The sequence below is a fragment of the Hyaena hyaena genome, unplaced genomic scaffold (genome assembly GCF_003009895.1).
Source record: "Hyaena hyaena isolate Hyena2069 unplaced genomic scaffold, ASM300989v1 scaffold_1582, whole genome shotgun sequence".
Classification (NCBI taxonomy): domain Eukaryota; kingdom Metazoa; phylum Chordata; class Mammalia; order Carnivora; family Hyaenidae; genus Hyaena; species Hyaena hyaena.
The window spans coordinates 81,366-97,638 of record NW_024082216.1 but is presented as its reverse complement, the minus strand read 5'-3'; positions in this window follow the sequence as shown (position 1 = coordinate 97,638).

Genomic DNA, 16,273 nt, shown 5'->3' with positions numbered 1-16,273 from the left:
TGGAAATTGGAAAGAAGTCTGGGCTGGGAACAAACTTGGAAGTCGTAAGGATCTACCTGACACCTGAAGCCATGGGCGTAGCTGAAATTAGATAGGGAGACAGCATCACAGCTGAAGGCAAGGGGCAGGGGAGTGAGCCTGAGCTGGGGGTGGCGAGGTGGGGGAAGCAGGGACCATCGAGGGGCAGAGACAGGAAACGGGAGGAAGGAGGAACACCACAGAGTGGGGGAGTCGCTGAAGCCTGGGGAGGAAGGGCCCCCAAGGCGCAGTGCCTATTTTGTGTACAGCCTTTCCTTCAAGGCCGCCTCGCGGTGTGGCATGGTCTCCGCATCGGGTGATGCATCGGTGATCCCGCCACCTCTCTTCCCTCCATTTCCTGAGCCAATCCCAAGCAGGGAGGAGCGACCGGAGACCCACCTGTCAGCCCTGGGAGTCAGGAATGAGCCTTATTACCACAAGCCTGGGAAGAAGTGGGCTGCATGTGCCCCCTTTGCGTCAATTGCCCCTGACTCTCCCCAGGGCTGCCCAGCCTGCGGCTTCTACCTCAGCTTCCTTGACTGACCCCTGGGGACCCTCCCCAGGCCTGCACTCCATTCAGTCTGGGACCCACCTCCTGCCACCGTTGCTTCTCTTCTGCTGGGGTCATGCTCCTGTCTGGACATCCCACCAGGACCGCAACTCAGCTTCTAGAACTCTCCATGTTGTCGGTTCCTGGATTCTCAAGAAGCATTGCCCCCCTCTTTTGCACCCCTCTAAGTTCTCAAAGCTCCTGCTGTCACCCCACCACAGGGCCACCGGCTCTGCAAAGACTGGGGCCGGTTTGGCGCTGTGTAGCCCAGCACTGCCCCCGCCCGGCCAGCTCTGCGCCCCCCTCTTCCTGCTCCGGGCCTGTGCAGGCCCTACCCTTGCGGGTTCCCACTGACCAAAGGAGGGCTGGGATGCCGGGTATGCGCGCCCCTCTCCCTTCCCTGGGCGAGTCTGAAACCCAGGGCTCCCCGCAAGCCTCTGTGGGTGGAGCGCCGGGCACGGGGGCTCTGGCTTCCGCCTCCCTCCCCTTCATGCTTCGGCTCCTCACTCCTGCCCATGTGACCACTGCTCAGCAAACTTCCTGCTTGGAAGCCCCGGGCCCCCCTGAGCCGGAGAGCTTTCTTACTTTTGGCGCTTCTCAGCTCCTCTCCACACAGCAGCCACAGTGACTTTTAATAATGCCCATCAAATGCCACGCTGCTTAGAACCTTCTGGCACCTTCCCCTTAGCACTGAAAATAAAATCCAGACTCCTCCCCTTGGCTTGTGAAGCCCCTGCTGATCTGCCCGGCCACGCAGGCTCTGTGCTGGTCTTCCTGCCTAGAACATTTTTTAACAGGCTGTTCACGTGGATGCCCCTTCTTACCTTCCCGTCTCAGCTGGGATGTTCTCTCTGGAGCGACCTTCCCTGATCCCCAGTGAGCTCACGCATTCTCCATCGCGATACCCTGTTTATTTTCATGAAACTCTTTAATGTGTGGTTCATGCATTAGCTAGGTTTTCTGACTTGTGTAGAAAATCAGCTCCCTGAGGGTGTGAAGCTCATCTGTTCTGTGTATGAGCCATGCCCCGGCGCGTATTAAAATACATACGGTGAAGTCCCTCATGTTACGATGGGCCCTGGGTGATGTACAGAAGTGTTGAATCACTATATTATGCACCTGAAACTAATATAACACTCTATGTTAGCTATACTGCAATTAAAAAAAAGAAGAAGTCCCTTAACTGCACTAGCCACGTTTCCGGTGCTCGGCTGTATGTGGATAGTGGGTACGTGTCAGACAGCCCAGATCTAGAACATTTATATCATCGTAGAAAGTTCCACTGCTGACGCTCAGATTCTTGAATGAAGCAGTGACTCCACAACCGAAGCCCAGCATCCTGGCGCTGCGCACGAACGGCCACCTGCTCGGTTCATATTAGACCCTGGGCCACGGGTCCCAGCACGTGTTCCAGGGTTCGATGTAACCAGCACGTGTGCAAGTGCCATACCCACGCTCTAAAGGCAAAGGAGAACTTGTACACCCTTTACCGTTGGACATTCGCCTGTCCAGGTGGCTCTGGGGGGTGGGACCCCCAGTGTCACGAGGATTCCTGACACTCTGCCTGAAAGTCCCTCCTGTCCTTTAAAGGGCTCAGCGTCACCTCTGCAGCACCAAGGAGGGGGGAATGCGGGGGGGTGGAGAAGTCTGCGGTTCCTAAGGCATCCTGCACGTTAAAGGCGGTGATCTACTTCCTTCCTTGGTGGGAAGCTCAGCGCCCGAGGGAGCCGTGCTTGTGTTGTCCGAGGCAGGGGCTCGTTTGCTCCTGGTGTCCCTGCACCATTTTCCGTCTCCGGGCCCACGGGTTTTGAGCCACTGGCCCTTCCCCTAACACCTCCACTCAAAACTCGTTTCTCCTGTTGGAATGCCAGCCCTTCGGCCCCTCGGCACCTTCGGGCCCCACAGCTCCCTCGTGAGCCGGAACCGCAGGCCACACAGTCAAGGTGGCCTTTCCCAGGGCGTCTGTGCTCTGGGCACCTGGCCCGCCGGCCCGTGTCCTGCTCGGCGCCCATGCTCTCCTGCCTTATTTCCCTGAGGATTTGGGATGGTTGCTTTGCTGTTTGCGGGAAACTGCCTTTTAATTTTGAGTCCTGGGCTACGCGGTGCTACTTTTTCTTTCCTCCTTCTCCTTCTTTTTTGTTTGGTTTGGTTTGGTTGAACCTGAGCATTCCAAGTACGGGTTCACTTCCACTAAATCTTTCATGCCAGAAGTTGGCTGTAGAAAAAGGTGTGATCGTTTGGCTCCTAACCCTCAGGCGTCTGGCCGGGGTTCATACGCGAAGCCCCACACAGAGGAGATGGTGGACATAAAGCTTCTTCTGTTGCTCTTTGCATTTTTATGCAGAAGCGTGATTAACGGTGTGCGTGGTGGGATCGTAGAGGCCACCAGGTAAGGGCCCGGGTCCCTTCTGGGAGGCAGTCCCTGCTCTGCACTGACCTAGGAGGTGCTGGTACACAGTCCTTGAACGTCCCCGGCATGTCTGCTGAGCTGAGGGAGCAGCTACAACTAACGGCGAGCAGCTGGTCGTCTCCCTATTTCAGCACGTCCAGTCCTGCTCAAGCTTCCAGGCGCCACTTCCTCCTCCTTGAAGACCTCCCTGACTGTCTGCCAGTTCCCTCGAAATCTGCGTGAACTTCCGGACATCACTTCTGCATTCTGCACACCAGCCTTGGTGCCCGTAGTTCGGACTCCTCAGCCAAGTGCAAATTCTTTGAGGGTAGAAAGTGTGTCCGATTTCTCTACTTCTTCCCATAGCATGGGGTTATGTGGTAGGTTCTCAAAAAACACCGGTTAAATAAACAAATGAGTTTGATATCTCGAGGTGAGGCCACTTCTGGTAACGACCGTCTGGGTGATTCTGAGGACAAATGAAAAAACAAATATACAACAATCTTCTTGAAAGCCTGGACGGGCTACAAGATTGTCTTGGGCCACAATCTGGAAAAAACTGGGAAGGCGTGCTATCAAGCAAGGAAGCTCCCCAAGCCCCTGGGACTGTATTAAAACCACTCCAGAGCCGACAGCGAGGGGTCCTCAGTCTGCATCGATACGAAAAATAACTGCAGTGTATTAAAGCACAACTAGTCAGTTTGTCACAATCTGAGTTTCTAATGACACTGACCACGAATAAAGCCTCACCGGTTCCCTTTGGAGCTAAAACAGACAACTCATTGTTCCGAAAGACGACAAAGGAAAAGACTCCTACATGTGTCAACAGCCTCACCCTCAACCCAATTCTACCTTTCACGTTGGAGTGTGGCAGTAACCTATACCCGCTCCCCTTGGGCACCCACATATGGCACCCCCAGCCCAGTGGGAGCTGGGTGCGCTAAGTAGCGGGGCGCCTTTCCTCTCTTCTCTGAGCCCTGCCCAGGGGCCACGCTGGCTCAGCACCGGCCCACGTGTGCTGATCGTGGGCGTCTCTTCCCAGCCTCATGTTCAGTGATGTCAGGTTGACAGCTTGAAACTGGTACCCTACAGTGTGTATACATGTATGGACATCTGGAATTTGCCAAGGCTAAGACGTCTGGGCTAATTATTTATCTGTTAATTTGTTATTTTTGGTGCTGGTGTTGGTTAAACATTCACCAGTGCAGCGCGGGCCAGCATCAACGTGACGAGCCCTGCCCTGTCGCCTTGTCTCACCGATTGCTCAGTGGGGCTCCCACTGGCCTCGATGACACAGTGCCTCGGAGATGGGCCTGGATGGCTCTTCCCCATCAGTTAGTAACCACCCAGTCCGGCCTTGAACACCCTCCCAACCTTTCTGCTGTGAGAAACCAAGGAGAAGGAGTATAGGAACCAAGTGTTTGGAACTATCAGTGAGTTGGGACCCACGCAAGGCACTTGTTTACAATACAGATTCCCTAGCTCCCAGACCCGTGGAATCAGAATCTCTAGAGGTAGGGCTCAGGAATGTGTATTTTAAACAGGAACCCTAGGGGCGCCTGGGGGCTGTCGGTTAAGCATCCAGCTTTGGCTCAGGTCATGATCTCACAGTTTGAGAGTTCAAGACCCATGTCAGACTCTGTGCTGACAGCTCAAAGCCTGGAGCCTGCTTCAGATTCTGTGTCTCCCTCTCTCTCTGCCCCTCCCCCACTTGTGCTCTGTCTCTCAAAAATAAATAAATGTAAAAAAAAAAATTAAACAGGAACCCTAGGCAATTTTAGTGAGCAGCCAACACTCTCCCATCCAACCACCCACCTAATACCTCTCCTGATATCTCAGTAGAGGCGAGCTCTTACCACCTCCTAGGACACCTGTCTATTTGATCTTTAAATATCTTTGACCTAAGCCATTCTTTCTTTTGTTGAGTCAAATCCGCTTCCTGGAGCCTCTAATCCTCGGTTCCTAGAGTAACTTTTGGCTCTTTCTGGGTCCTGTTGCGTCTTCTCTTCTCCCGCCCTTCACAGTATCCCTTGTACAACAGACCTGAGGGTTTTCCTCTGTCACGATTTTGTGATTCTCCTTGTGTAATTGGAAGGGCAACTATGGCTCAAGAAAATGGTACTTTCTATCTGGAAGAAAAAGGGAATTTTCCAAATATGTGGGGTACTAGTAAATTGGGCTCTTTTGAAAACATTGATTTGTGTCATGTTAAATTTGCCATGAAAGCCTTATTCAACTGGATCTGATTCAAAATTTGATATTTACAAAGTTCAGATCACTTGCCACTCTGGCAACACGACCTTCGGAGGAAACAGTGTAAAGAAGTATTTCTTTATTAGTGCAGGATCAGGAATCCAGTGTCCATGTGCCATGCTAAGAAAATGGTCTTGACAAAGCGAGGAAGGTCATTTTTCATAAGAAAAGCTTACTTTTGACATTAGTTAACCTTTCAAAACTGAACCAATAATTCTATGATGCTAAGGATTGGGGTAGCTGTTTCCAGTGCGGGAAAGTCACGCCACCTGAACTAGGCATCGTTTCAAGTATTAGGGCCACTGTTATTATTGTGCTTAAAATAGTAACTTCTTTACAAAAATGTTTAGTCCACTCACATGCTCTCTACAGCTGAGTCAACTACTTGCTAAGCAGTTGGGTAGGATGATTAACTCTTTCAGGCAGATGGTGACATTCAATTTTATCAATAATTGAAGATTGCTCATATATATATTACGTATTCTTTATGTATATACCTCTCTATATACATATTATGTATAACTATATATTTTCTCTATATATGTATATATCTCTCTATAAGTATATGTTATATATAACTATACATATTTTTCTACATAAATTTATATATCTATATATATTATTATGTAACTGTATAAAAAACACATTCTGTGTGTGTGTGTGTGTGTGTGTGTCTGTGTGTGATACCCTCAACAGCTTCAGAAGAAGTTAGATCAATAGACCCACTTTATCTTATTTTAAATCCATAATGGAGAAAGTCGCTTGCTTGTCATGAGAGGGTATTTTTCAGATTGAAAAAACATAATATTTTGATAGTGCTTGACATTTTCTATAAGAAAATTTGAGGTTTTCAAAATAAATAGAGTGTCTTTACATCGTATTACCCAAAGCCATGATAAGTGCCAGGTTTTGAGCTTAGAGTTTTAGTTCCACTATTACACTAGCTTTGATCCTAAAATATAGTGCTGTTTTATCTTCATCTGAAAGGGGAAACCCACTGGCATGTTATAGAAGACATGTGGCTCAACATTATCATTCTGACTTAGAAAATAATCTCTAAATTGCTGTGGCAACTGAGCTCTTTTTGTGGACAAACCTCATCTCGCTCTGTTCCATAGTACAACTGAGATCGCCCCTTTATCAGCTCATAAGTTATAGACTGTTGGAGTCAGATGAAACTTCAAAGGTCAGGATAATACCTTATGATATGTATACAGCTTCCAGCTTTATCACCTATGATCTAATTTGCCTTTACCATTATTATTCCCACTATTACAGAAATAGTCTGTGGTAAAGATGTGTTTCATCTCTGGTTTCCTTGATTCCAAATAATATCTATCATTTTTTGAGCACCTACTATGTTCCTGACACAGGGACAGGCACTTTATGTTCCTTATCTTTGATTCATAAAACAACCCTGGAAGGAAGCGCTCCATTATCAATTGTCTGGCTCCAAAGTCTGGTCTTTTGCCCCGGGATTTTACTTTACATGTTTCCATTATGCATAGCTAGGCAACCTTGGTGGGGGCTAACAGCGAAGAGTTGGAGGACCCAAAATGGTGTCTAATATTGGCTTCCATTGTCTTACAAATGAACTATTCATCCGTTGGCTTCTCCTTTGTATTTTTATGAAGGAATTCTTCTCCAGGAACAGATAACACCACAGCCTTATTCCCAGGAATTATTCTCAGGAATTCAGCATCTCTTTTGCTGTAGATGCAACCGTCTAGCCCAGATTCCTAAAATCAAGCCTTGTTGACTAAAAGACAGCGAGGAAGGGAAAGGTTTGACCTTCGGAACAAGAATTTGTTCCAAGAAGGCTACTTCAAAGATTACTTCTTGCTGATTTGAGTCTTTGCTATAGAACTTTTAAATCACCTTGGGGATACACCTTTGTAGAGTTCATGTTCCTACTCTGGGAATTGCCTGTTCCTTGTTTTACTAGGACCCTATACTTCAGTTCCCATTGATGCATAGACTAATTTAAAAAGCAACACTCTCAACCACCTGGGGATAATAGTTAGGAGGCTGAATTAGATCATAGATTACAAAACCGGAAAAGCACTGTTCATTTTAAGATTACTAGCATCATAGCTTTCTTGGGGACTGGGGCATCCTTGTGATTATAAGGATGAACAGTGTGACTTTGTGGGCAAAGCCTCAGTGAAAATTCTTCCCATGGGTGGTACCGTTTGCATCTCACTGTAGGCAAAGTGTCCCTGATAGATTCTGTAGGTTACACGGTCCTGGGTATAATTACATATAATTGGTGCTCAACCAAATGAAAGTTTGGTAAGACAGTTTGAGCTTGGTAGGGGCAGTTCCCTCTCCAGATGTGCGTCGTCCAGGGAGGCGTGCATAACACCGAGCATGCTGTGGCTGTGAGGGGTGAGGAAACGGGTGCTCTGGTTCTAAGTAACTTTGTGTTTTTGGAAAGAGAGCATCAAATGAAATCTTTGATGGGTTAGGCGAGGGGGTCAGGAGGGGAGAATGGTGGGCTTAAACCCAAGGGCTTTCGTACCTGTATTAGTTTGAACTTAGGACCCACCAGTAATCCTGGAGGATCTCATCTTGAGATCCTTCGGTTAACTGACATCTGCGAAGACTCTTTTTCCAAGTAGGGGTTACATTCCTGAGTTCTGGGGCGTGGGACATGGCATGTTTCTGAGGGGCCACTACTCGGTAAATTGTGTAACTAATTTACTAAATGTTATCACCCTCTTTAGAGTGTCTCAGTTTCCCCATGTGTAAACTGGAGCTACAGACAGTACCTGCCCCATAGAACTGCATGAAGAGCATATCAGATGATGCACATTTGGCACTAGTGTGTATTTTAGCAGTTACTATTATTATTGCATGACTTGTATGTTATTTGTATGTAAAAATATTTTATTTTGAAATCTTAATAAGTGGAACGGAATGATCACCTATCAATTGCCAGGTATCTGGCAATTTATATGCATTTCTCCTAACTGTCCTATCCACCTATCAGAGTAGCTAACATTAGCCTCATTTTTTGATGGGGGAAACTGAAGCTCAGAGAGTTTGGTAAGTTGTCAGAGTCTAGAACAGGACCTTGGTATGTTCACGTTCAAGTCACAGTGACTTGAAGCCACCGAGGAGGGAAAGTCAGGAAATGAATGCCGAAGCTACACTCCCCCTGACTCCCCTCCTGATGCTGGGGTGGGAAGTGCACCCAGAAAGATCTCCATGGTATGAGGAGAGTCTCCGCTGCCTCTGAAGCACCCCACCCAGGACACCCTGATGGCCTCTGGACAATCCCAGCACAGATCTGGGGTATTAGATCTTTGCACAAAGAATAAATGAGGACCAAGGTCTTCTCTCCTGGGCTGGATCAGATCAATTGGCTTGTGGGTATCAAGAGATAATTTGGGGGGGAGGTCTTGGGCTCCATGCAATTCAGACATCAAGTGAGTGGTCTATAGGTAATTAGGAGTTATGTGCATAAAAATTTGATATTAATGTTCATTGTTTCTCTGAATCTATACTCCATATTCATTATAGAAAATTTGGAATTTTCTTTTCATAGAAGAAAGTAAGAAAAGCATAAAGGAAAATGCAAATGAAAAAAGAATCACAATCTTACCGCTCTAAAATAACCAATGTTTATATGGTATGTTTCTTTCTGATCCTTGTGTGTGTGTGTGCGTGTGTGTGTGTGTGTGTGATACACACAGATACATACGTATTTTTCTTTTAGAAACTAAAATAACGCTCTGCTAAAAAATTTTTTTGTAACCTAACAGTATATGTGAGCGTATTCTTTGGTTGGTCACTCATTCACTCAATCATTCACTTATTCAACAAAATAGATACAAGGTGACTCTTCTTACGTAGAGTTTCTCTGACACACTCAGAGGAGTGTGAGCACTAGAAGTACTTTACAGGGGCCCTGTTGGTAGGGAGAGACCACTAGACCAGTGGCTATGAGCTCACCAACCTCAGACACAAGTAGGAAGGGCCACAGAATGCGCGGAGATGGGGCCAGAGCTCCTTCTTCTACAAGGACACAGGTGTGTCACCTCCTACAGCACACTCCACAAGACACACGCAGAGAGGAACAGAATTCCAGCAGACGAGTCCACTAAGCTCACTCATCCTAGCAGAGACTGAGTTATCTAAGGAGTGGCTTAAATTAAGGGCTTGGGGTGAGGTTACCAGATGGACTAAAATTAAGGTCGTTCTCCAAACTGCTCTTTCCATAGCTATGTAGAAGGCAGGCACTTATGAGGAAGACGAGCTTCTTTGCACATCTGAATTTATGATCCTCAGTACATATTCATTCATTCAAAGAAGTATTTAATAAAGGCCATTCCAAAAACTAATAATTGCTCTATGCCAGACAATGTGCTGGGAGTGTGAAGGATAATGGAAGAGACACGACTCGCGTTCTCATACAGCTTGCACTGCTGCAGTGTTGGTGATAGAGCTTAGTCAAGCAACAACACAAATAGATGTACAATTACAAATTGACAAGTGCTCTGAAAGAAAAGGAAGGACAGGGTGCTGAGCAAATAGCGATGGAGGATTCACCCACATTGAGGAAGTCAGGAAAGCTACCCCTGAAGAAATGAATATGAACAGAGGTCTTACACGAGTCACTATGATGGGGTGGGAAGGGAAAGAAGGGTCCAGGCATTAGAAGCCTCCTTAGTGGTGGCTGGGGTGGGGGAGGGGCTGAGTTCTGAAGACTGAGACTGAAGAGTGGGGCACAGGGGCACAAAGGCACAAAGTATGCACAACCTTGTGGCCTTTATAAGGACCATGCAAGTGGTTAACAGGCTATAAGCCAAGGTCAGAGCTGCATGTTTAAAAGTTTACATTGTCTGCTGGGATCAAGAAAAGATTTCTGTGGGCAAGAGTAATAGAGGCAGGGAACCTAGGAAGGGTTCTAATGTGGTGGCCGGGAAAGAGCAGGGGTGTCTTATGGTGGTGGTGGGGATGGAAGAAGTGAAAGATCAGAAAGATACTTGGAGGAATTATTACTTGGGCTTGGTGGTTGACTAGATGGACAGGCTGACGTGAAAGATGGTGTCCGGTGGTTGACTAGACGGATAGGCTGACGTGAAAGATGGTGTCCGGTGGTTGACTAGATGGATAGGCTGATGTGAAAGATGGTGTCCGGGTGTCTGCTGAGAGAAATGCTTAAACTTCCTATACAGCAGAATCATTTAGGAGGTATGTTTTTTAATTCATGTGGGACTAAACAAAAGTGGAATTAAATTTCTGGTCTGCCATTGATAGGGGTTATGGTCTTGCTAAAGTAACATTTTTCTGATTTAGTTTAGGTATCTTAGATAGATATATTAATCACTACTTTTATTTTCAATGTATAATTGAGGTGTCTTATTTTTAATTTTTATTTTATTATTATTTTTACTTTTATTTTATTCCAGTATACTTAGCATACAGTGTTAACTTAGTTTCAAGTGTATAGTATAGTGATTCAACAATTCTACACACTACTCTGCTCATCGTGGTAAGTGTACCCTTCATCCTCCTCACCTGTTTCCCCTATACCCCCACCTCCACTCCCCTCTGGTAACCATCTGTTTGCTTTCTATAGTCAAGAGTCTGTTGTTTGGCTTGTCTCTTTTTTCCCTTTGTTCATTTGTTTTGTTTCTTAAATTCCACATATGAGTGAAACCATATGGTATTTGTCTTTCTCTGACTGGCCTATTTCACCCAGCATCATACTATTATACTCACTAGCTCTATCCATGTTGCAAATGGCAAGATTTCTTTCTTTCTTATGGTTGAACACTATGCCATTGTATGTATGTGCCACATCTTCTTTATCCATTCATCAGTCAATGAACACTTGGGCTCTTTCCATAATTTGGCTACTGCAGATAATGCTGCTATAAACATCGGGGTGCTATAAAACTAATAAGCTAATTTGAATTAGTTTTTTGCATCCTTTGGTAAATACTTAGTAGTGTGATTGATGGAATATGGGGTAGTTCTATTTTTTTTTTTAATGTTTTTTATTTATTTCTAGGAGAGAGAGAGACAGCGTGAGCAGGGGAGGGGCAGAGAGAGAGGGAGCCACAGACTGAAACAGGCTCCAGGCTCTGAGCTGGCAGTCAGCACAGAGCCCGACGCGGGGCTCGAACCCACGAACCGGGAGATCATGACCCAAGCGAAAGTCGGACGCTCAACCGACTAAGCCACCCAGGCGCCCCAAGGGTAGTTCTATTTTTAACTTCTTGAGGAATCTCCATGCTGTTTTCTAGAGTGGCTGCACCAGTTTGCAATCCCACCAACATTGCAGGAAGGTTCGCCTTTCTTCAAATCTTCGCCAATATCTGTTGTTTCTTGTGTTCTCAATGTTAGCCATTCTAACGGGTGTAAGGTGGTATCTCATTGTGGTTTTGCTTTGCATTTCTCTGTTGATGAATGATGCTGAACACCTTTTCATGTGTCTGCTGGCCATCTGTATGCTTTAGAGAAATGTCTGTTGGTGTCTTCTGCCTATTGTTTAATTGGATTACTTGGGTTGTGGTGTTGAGCTGTATAAGTTCTGTACTTCTAGTTCATCTGGTCTGCTGTTGAGCCCTCTAGTCTACTCTTCAGTTCAGTTGCTGTGTTCTCCAGCTCTGTGACTTCTCTTTGGTATTTTCTTCTATTCTCAGTCTCTTTGTTGACATTCTATGTTCATCCATTCTTCTCCCAATTTTTATTACCACTACTTGAACTCTTTATCAGGAAAATTAATTTTTTTCACTAAGGTGTTTTCTTCCTCAGGTTTTATCTTGTCCTTTCATTTGGAAAATATTCCTCTGTCTCCTCATTTTGCTGAACTTTCCCTGTGTTTGTTTCTATGTATTAGGCAAAACAGCTATCTCTCCTATTCTTGAAGAAGTGACCTTGTGTAGGAAATGATCTTTATTTCTCAACCTTGCCCTAGTTCTTGGTTGTGTCTCAAATCTTTGTGACTGTCTAAGGAGCATTGATTTATTCTTAATAGGACCCAGTTGTTGAAGAAGTGCCAAGTCCTATGAGTGTTCCTGAGGGAGAGATCTCAGTCAGTCCATAATTTCAGGCTGGCCAGGAGCTAGACCCTCAGGCAGGAGCTTTTAAGGTGTGCAAACACATACAGTCCCACGGGACCACAATCATAAATTTTGCTGGCCTCCAGACCAGACAATCTGGAGATGTCCCTTTGGCAAGAGATGCAAATTTCAGGGTGCCAGACAGGTATGTGACCTCCTCTCTGGGAGGTACCAAAGAGCTATTACCAGGCCAAGGGAGAGAGAAAAGATGGTGCCATCGTCTTCCCCATCCCCCACCCATGTTCCCTGAGATCACTCCTGTAACCTCCAGTTGCCTAGGCGTCCTGAAGTGGTGCCTCTCAGACTGAGACTGCAGGATAAGTAAACAGGCCATGTTCACGGAGGGCTGGGGGTGTGTCCTACACACACACACACACACACACACACACACACACACACACACACACCCGTCTAAGTGCCCTGAGGGGGCGGTAGCCGATCAAGAGCTGTCTCTCTAAGTGCTTTAGACCGTGGGGCCCAGAAACACAGTCCTCCCCGGCCACCGACGCCAAGCGCTCGAGGAGCATCCCTGTGTGGGCTGCGTGCCCCCGCCAGGTGTCAGGGCCCAGGGCCGTGTCCGGGTGGGCACGTGACCGCCTGGCTCTAGAAGGCCAAAGGGCAGGAGTGGGGCGTGGCCGCTGGCACCCGCTGGGAGAGGGGAGAACACAGAATTGGCGCCCACCAGCACCTGGGCCCCCCGGGGGAGCATCCTAACAGGCTCCTGCCCCTCGGGCAGATGCCCTAAGATTTAAGATTAGCAAGTGAATCTCCTTCGGATGTGCTCCAGGTGATTTTCAAACTGCTCCTTTTGTGCTAGATCCCAGGGCGAGTCAGCAGGGTGTGAGCCTCCTAAGAGTGAAATCCTCCTTCCCTATGGTCCCCTGGACATAAGCCTTTTGGTTTTCAAAGCCAGATGTTTTGGGGGTTTGTCTCTCTGGTGTGGGAGTTGAGGTGACTGATGGGCACAGACCCCTCCCTCCTCAGGAAGAAGACCCATATTTGTGAGACCCTCCTTGGTTGGGGGTTGCCTGGCCAGGGGTGGGGTTTGGGGCTGTGTTTCGGATGCTCCTACCCATCGCAGTGCGACCCTTCTATCCTTTGTTGCAGAAGAGCTTTGAAGTAGTTTTCAGGTCTTTTTCGGAGGGAATTATTCCACATGCACCTGTCAGAATGGCTAAAATTAACAACTCCGGCGACAGCAGGTGTTAGTGAGGATGTGGAGAAAGGGGACCCCTCTTGCACTGCTGGTGGGAGTGCAAACTGGTGCAGCTGCTCTGGAAAACAGTGCGGAGGTTCCTCAAAAAGTTAAAAACAGAACTGCCCTATGACCCAGCAATTGCACTACTGGGTATTTACCCAAAGGTCACAAACATACTGATTCAAAGGTGCCCATGCACGCTAGTGTTTATAGGAGCAAGAGCAACAATAGCCAAATTATGGAAAGAGCCCAAGTGTCCATTGACTGATGGATGAGGAAGATGTTACACACACACACACACACACACACACGAATGAAATCTTGCCATTTGCAACCATGTGGATAGAGCTAGAGTATATCATGCTACGTGAAATAAGTCACACAGAGAAAGACAAGTACCATATGATTTCACTCATTTGTGGAATTTAAAAAACAAAACAGATGAACACAGGAGAAGTGGGGGAAAGAGGGAGGCAAAGCATAAGAGACCCTTAACTATAGAGAACAGGCTGGAGGTTTCTGGAAGGGAGTGGGGGGAGACAGACTAAATGGGTGATGGGTATTAAGGAGGGCACTTGTGATGAGCACTGAGCGTTACATGTAAGTAATGAATCACTACATACTAGTCCTGAAACCAATATTACATTCTTTGTTAACTAACTAGAATTTTAAGAAAGTTTTTTTTAAGCTTCAAAAGAATAAAGTTAAATCTCTTTGCTTAACATATTTTAGTGGTTGCTGTAGAGATTGCACTATATATTCTCTATCACAGACTTTAGGGGCACCTGGGTGACTCAGTCAGTTAAACATCCAACTCTTGATATCGGCTCAGGTCATGATCTCACGGTTTGTGACTCAGCTTGGGATTCTATCTCTCCCTCTCTCTCTGTCCCTCCCCTGCTCGCTCTCTCTCAAAATAAATAAATAAACATTAAAAAAAACCCCGAAGCTTAAATTAATATTATGCCACTTTACATACAATGTAAGAACCTTGTAACATTATAATTGCATTTATACCCTTAGCCCTTTACGCTATATTGTCCTACATTTTATTTAAACAAATATAAATAATGCAATAATCACATTTTTATTATTTTTATATTTTACAGACAATATACTTTTAAAGAACTTAAAAAATAGTTTTTATATGTGTCCAAAGTTTTACCATTTGTGGTGATTTTTGTTCTTTCTTGCAGATTCAGTTTTATATTGAGGGTCATTCCCTTTAGCCTGAAGAACTTGCTTTAGCATTCAATGAAGATTCACTAGCAATTAATTCTTTCAGGTTTTGTTTGTCTGCAAAGTCTTTATTTTGCTACATTTTCTTTAAAAAAATTTTAATGTTTATTTTTGAAAGACAGATCATAAGTGGGGGAGGGGCAGAGAGAGAGGGAGACACAGAATCCGAAGCAGCTCCAGGCTCTGAGCTGTCAGCAAAGAGCCTCACGCGGGGGCTTAAACCCATGAACCAAACTGTCAGATCATGACCTGAGCCAAAGTCGGACGCCCAACCGACTGAGTCACCCAGGCGCCCCTTGCCTACATTTTCAAGAGGTTTTTTGCTCTACATGGATTTCTAGGTTGGCATTTTGTTCTTTCAGCAATTTGAAGATGATTTTCAATTATTCTCTAACTTCTATTCCTTCTGTTGAGATGTCTGCCATCATTATCTTTATCAGTCCCTTGAATGTAATGTGTCTTGCTTACTGGCTAGTTGTTTCCAAAGACGCTCCTCTCTATTTTCATTCTTCAAAAATTTGATTAGAATATTTCCCTTGTATTTATCATGCTTGAGGACTCCTGAGCTCCTTGGAACTGTGGGTTGGCTTACATCAATTTTGGGGAGGAAATGATGATTATTTCATTAAATATTTATTTTGCTCCACTCCCTCCGTCCTCTCCTAGGCTCCAACTGCATATATATTAGACCAGTCATTTGTTTTTGTTCCAGAGGACTCTGACTCCTTGTGCTGTGGAAAGTGAATAATTTCTGTTGACTTATTGTCAAGTTCTTGATTTTTCTTCAGCTATGTGGAGTCTTTAGTGAAATCTAAGCAGTGGATTTTAATTTCAGCACTATATTTCTCAATGCTAGAATTTTCATTTGTTTTCTTTCTAAAGAAAACATTTCTCTGCTAAGGTTTCTCTGCTGAGATCCTTTATCTCTTTGCTTTTGTTACCTTTCTTGTAAATCCTTTAGCATAGTTATAATAGCTATTTTAAATTGCTCATCTGTTAAATTCAATATGTAAGTTATCTATAGGTCTATTTCTATTTTGATATAGGTCACATTTTCTGGCTTTTAGATTGTCTTGAGTCTTTTAAAAAGTCATTATTTTGTTGGGGGCACCTGAGTGGCTCAGTTGGTTAAGCTCTGACTTCAGATCAGGTCATGATCTCTGGGTCCATGAGTCCACGTTGGGTTCTCTGCCGACAGCTTGGAGCCTGGAGCCTACTTTGGATTCTATGTCTCTCCCTCTCTCTCTGCCCTCCCCACTTGCTCTCTCTCTCTGAAAAATAAACGCCTAAAAATGTTTTTAAAAATCATTATGGTTTGGGAATGGTAAGTTGTAGAGACTCTGAATTGCATCATCTTTCTCTAAGATGTGTTGTTTTGATCTGGAAGGCATTTAAATTACTGGTGGATCACCTCAATCCTGTGAAAGCTGGGTTTTGGGCTTTGTCATTAATCTAGGGCATAGCCTTTAGTCTTGGGATATGATTCTTACTCCTAGGGTGTGGTCCCCTTCTAGTTTTTCAGGAACAGCCTGTCTACTGAGCCCTATGTA